Source organism: Mchenga conophoros, linkage group LG7 (assembly GCF_057382185.1).
Source record: "Mchenga conophoros isolate Kocher_MC1m ecotype Shallow Benthic linkage group LG7, M_conophoros_male_GT1.1, whole genome shotgun sequence".
Classification (NCBI taxonomy): Eukaryota; Metazoa; Chordata; class Actinopteri; order Cichliformes; family Cichlidae; genus Mchenga; species Mchenga conophoros.
Genome location: NC_140532.1, coordinates 13,791,599 through 13,796,579, shown reverse-complemented (window position 1 = coordinate 13,796,579; position 4,981 = coordinate 13,791,599). Strand labels below are relative to the sequence as shown.

General features: G+C 37.7%; 1 non-coding gene across 1 annotated transcript; it reads left to right on the top strand.

Annotated features, from left to right (window-relative positions):
• The first annotated feature begins 1,932 nt into the window (after positions 1–1,932).
• trnaq-cug (transfer RNA glutamine (anticodon CUG)) lies at positions 1,933–2,004 on the top strand. The gene has a single exon. It is a non-coding gene; the product is annotated as a tRNA-Gln (tRNA).
• The last annotated feature ends 2,977 nt before the right edge of the window (positions 2,005–4,981 follow it).

Genomic DNA, 4,981 nt, shown 5'->3' with positions numbered 1-4,981 from the left:
CTTTGACCTGCAGTTTAATCTAACAACTGTGAGGTCAGAGGTCATATATGACATATTAAAATATTTTTACAGTAGTTTCTATATGTTGACACATCTCACTTATAAGGATAATTTTTTTTCTACGTTCTAAAGCTTTTTTTTTTTTTTTTTATCATTTTCCGACTGATAAATCATTCATTCGACCTTGAAGACCTTGGTGGATGTAAGCCAAATTTTAATGGATTGTTAACATGACCCCACTCTACAACCCTACCACGTTTTATCAAAATTCATGCAAAGCTGACAAGATGACATGCAAACGCTACCAAAAACTACACACGACACAAACTCGTTGCAACTGGTTAAATGTGAGCGGTGTCATTGGTTTGATTCATATGTGTGCATATCTTTGGTCTGCATCTTACAACGTTGATAAATCTTGAGCTGAAGAACTTCAGGGCTTTTTTCACTTTCTAATGCAGTCCTAAGGCGTACACCTTTCTGGTGCATTTGCCTGTCAGCTCTATCTCTCGCAAAAGCTGTTTTTCACAGAAGCTGTCATAGAGTGGGGAGGGAAGAAAACATCTACATGTTCTGAAAAGCTGCACCTGGATGCTGACCACGCTGCTGCAGAATAACCTGTCACTTTCACTTGAGTCTGACATCAGCTGTTGAGAGCCAGGGAATAGATTTATGTCTGCATGAAGCATTTGAAAAGAGCGACACACAACAACTTCTGATAAAGTTTCTATTTTTCCTGGTGAACTTCTGATAGCAGGATCAATTGTGGTGTGATAGCGCTCTCATTTAAGTATGCACCATTTGACTGCACTCTGCTGTGGCTAAATCCATAGCAGAGCTCAGCTGCCGATCTTTATTGTGGTCACGTCCTGCTACAGGAACTGTGATTATCCATCAGACCAGAGCTGGATCTTTACTTAATGCACAATCACTATTCATCCCAGTGAGGTTGATCATTTTCACTCCCTCTGTGTCTGTATATAATTCAGATGAAAACCAACCTTGACACTTCTAACACTGCTCAATAACTAAATAAGCCTGTTAACAAAGTAAAGGTGGGAAAGGAAATGACATAAGATTTGTCTAAATCAACTGGTGAGACCTGTTAATGGAGAATTCTATGAGAACAGATGTTTCCATATGAGTTCAAAGCTCAAGGTTTAAAGAAATTACTATTTTTATGGAGACAGAGCAACCACATTACTACAACCCTGCGAGTGCTCAAGGCTAGTGAGTCCTGCTATGTAATGTTGCACCTCGGTCTATAATGCTTTTTTTTCACAGGTATTGGTTGAACTAAGGAGATTTACCCTAGAGTTGAACAATCTCAGTCATAAACTGATTTTGTGCTAGGCCTGCTAACTGTGGTGAACTCACAGATGTGCAGTTGCACTTTTTAATTTAAGTGTTATTAGGTACTCTTTGCAGAAAGATCATCGTTAAATTTGTATATTCAGATCTAAATTAATTGTATTTCAAAAAGATCTCATGCAAGATGTTTCATCAGCAGCAGTTTAACATAGTATTACAATTACATAAGTGCACCTCCTGGAAAGGATTTGGAATGAAAGATCACTAAATTGTGGCTGTAGACTTAATTTAGACATGGTTAGGTCATTATTACTAGTGTGGACTGGAGACATTGGAATCGCCCTGAGGTTTACATACTCACATGTGCCTCAAAGACGAGCAGAAAACGGAATGAAAATCAATACCTGCGGTTCTTGCAATTACACATGTTGACCACCAGGAGGCAGCCGAGTGCTGGTGAGAGCGGCATTGAAGTAATTCTGCCAGTCACAAGTAAGTGCCCAAGTTTTGTCTTTTTATTCCGGTCTACAAGGGAAACAATACATCCGCAATAAATATACACCTTGCAGAAACAAGATGTGTCACGATTCACTCTATGATTTTAGTAAGTCGCTGACACGTGGTTCCATGGTGTAATGGTTAGCACTCTGGACTCTGAATCCAGCGATCCGAGTTCAAATCTCGGTGGGACCTGAAAAGTTATTTTTCTTTAATTCTCGTTTTTATTGTAAAATGTCTATAGTTTAACACACAGGATTCTTTTTAGGTCTATCAATACTTATAAAATAGATTATAATATATCTAATATCTATCGTTTCAGCTTACTAATGGGAAATTACAAACAATCTCCACAGTACGAAATAAATCCTTTCTCCTCCGTTTATATTTCAGTTGCAGAAGGTATGCAATATTTTGACTCGTTCACTATTTACATGCACTCACACGTTGCAAGTTTTCTTAAGAGTCTGACGTGCATATATTTGTAGAAAAACATAAATCATTTAAAAAAACACAGTTTTTGAAAGTCTAAGTCAAATCACTGACTCACTTCCCAATTTTGTCAAGGGATTTTTCAACTAAAGAACACAAACTTTTTCCCTGATGGTCTGAAAAACTGTATACTTCTGAAAAAGTGTGAGTGAGTCAAGGAGCTGATTAGACTGGTGCTGCTGGCATGACCAGCTGATGATCAAGTCAAGTTGGCTTTATTGTCACTTCAACCATATACAGTTTAACAGTACACAGTGAGGCGAAACAACGTTCCTCCAGGAACCAAGGTGCTACATGCAACATAAATTTACAACATAATTTAACAGAAAAACTCTAAACTAGCTAACTAAGAGGCCTAGTTAGCTGGCTAGCAGAGACAAGACAGACTGACCTAACATAAATTACAACATAACTTAACAAAAAACTATCTAACTATCTAAGGATGACTTTTTTTTTTTTTGATGATGACCCCTTTCCAAGCTTGAGGTGTAACGTAGAATTTTTCAATAACACTTTCTTGTCTAATGTCCTCCTTGTAATGATGTTCATTTTCGAAACAATTTTTAATCCTCTGGAGGATGTCATCAACAATAGTCTCATGCGATCAAAGACCAGACATCATTATATGGTAATTTCACCTGGATTTTTCTGATCTGATATTAAATAAAACTCTGTCTATTGCCTTTAATGCAAGGCTAACAAGGCAGACCAATTCACACTAATGGCTGATTTCAAAGCTCAACAATAACCCCAACACAGCTGGTCCCCCCCCCCCCCCCCCCCCCCCCCCCACACACACACACACACACTTTTTTAGCCTAGCTGTTATCCTGAATCAAATCAGAAAATGATAATCCTTTGAAATGTATTTGTTGCTCAGTCTGTTAGTCGTTTGCAAGGTAGGCTCATACATTAGGTTGGATAAATCACCCTTCCTTCCTTCCTTCCTTCCTTCCTTCCAATGTGTAGATATTGCAATAACACGTTTTTTAAAAGAGTTGTTTTAATTTCTTCCCTCATTTTTTTTTTTTTTTTGATGTTGTTGTTTTGGGTTTTGGTTTTTGTAATAACTCATCAGCTGTTGCCATGGATGCAATGTTTTCTTGTTTGACAGCAGCAGCGATCTCAGTGATTGTCAGCTTTGGAGCTTGCTTGTTATTTCATTGTGGGTAACACATACAGATACTTAATGTTCTGTTTTTCTGCTTTAGCCCTTCAACTCATACTGAGCTATTTGCTGAGATCAAGAAATGTCAGGTAATGTCAGTACTCCACATTCACGCTTCTGCAAAAAGCCCAGTATGACAGCTGTGTTGTGCTTTGACAGGAAGAACCTCACTTCATCTTACTTGAACTTAACTGTGTTTGTAACAACACATCTGATCTTGGATTGCAAGCAATTTATGTGAAGTCACAAAATAATTATTTAGTCTTCTCTAAAGTGACGGCGCTGCTGGTAACCAGTGCAGTAATAAATACTGTGTTTAGTCAAACCTGAACCTGCATCACTACATAGCTCTTTGGCAGCTCCAGGTGTTTGTGGGTGGGAAGCACCATCTGCTAAAAATACAAATAAATGCCTAGTCAAGGCCCACAGTTGTTTTTGTAAGTTTTTAGTTAACACTGTAGCATAACCATGAAGTTAAGAGCACAGAGCAGAGAATTTAGTGCAAGCTGACAGAAAAATGGTATGTAATATTCTCAGGCAGTTCGACTTAAATATCCGTTTGGACCGTTTGGACCTTTGTGATATATATATATTTTCATGCTAAACCAAAGTGTGATGATGATCATTTAGCTCTGAAGAGCATTTTGATTTGTTGAGTTTAATGACTTAACATCAATAACTAGGCCTTTACATAGAAAACCTGGTCACTTTTAACACCTGTACAGTACCTTTGAAATACCAACAACAGCATATCTGCTAACTGCCTAAGAATATATCAGATATCTTGTTGTTTTTATGTTTCTTCAAGGGTGCAGTCGGGGTGTGTGCCTGCAATCTCACAGAAACAAATGAAAAGCCACCTACTGTCTGTTGCTAATGAATACATTATCCAATGTGAGCATGCAGCTTGTCAAACACATTCACGCCACAAATCTTATATCATGTTTTTCATCTAGTCTGCACATCTCAGCAATACCATGTTGAACATTTTTGATGTAGTAGCTGTCTTCAGCCTATAACTGTTTTTCTTTTAACAATAAAACTGCAGTGTTGCCATCCTTATCTTGGAGATATAATAAGCATTAAAAAGCATTAAAGAGACAATACCATATCTGAAACTGGAGTAAATCAGAACTATGCGTTCTATTAATTAATTAATTAACTATTAATTTTCCCAAGGGGCTCCATGAGAAGCTGCAACTTTTTAAAACTACTGGTGCATGTATTGCTCACCACTGGAGCTATATGGGGTTTCCCAGTATTAATATGTGGTCATTTGTGAATTTCCACCAAACTGTGTGTCTTAGTAATCGCCACACAAGGGCAGCAGAGGGCAGGACTGCCAGGGTTTATGCAGAGTAAAAAGTTACAGTATACTGTAACTTTTTACTCTGCATAAAACCACTTTCATTGGGTATAACTGAACATTAAACAGCTGAGTGAGGAAAAAAACAACAACAACCTTTTGATTATCATGTCATAGATGAGTTCATGTGATATATAAAATTGTAT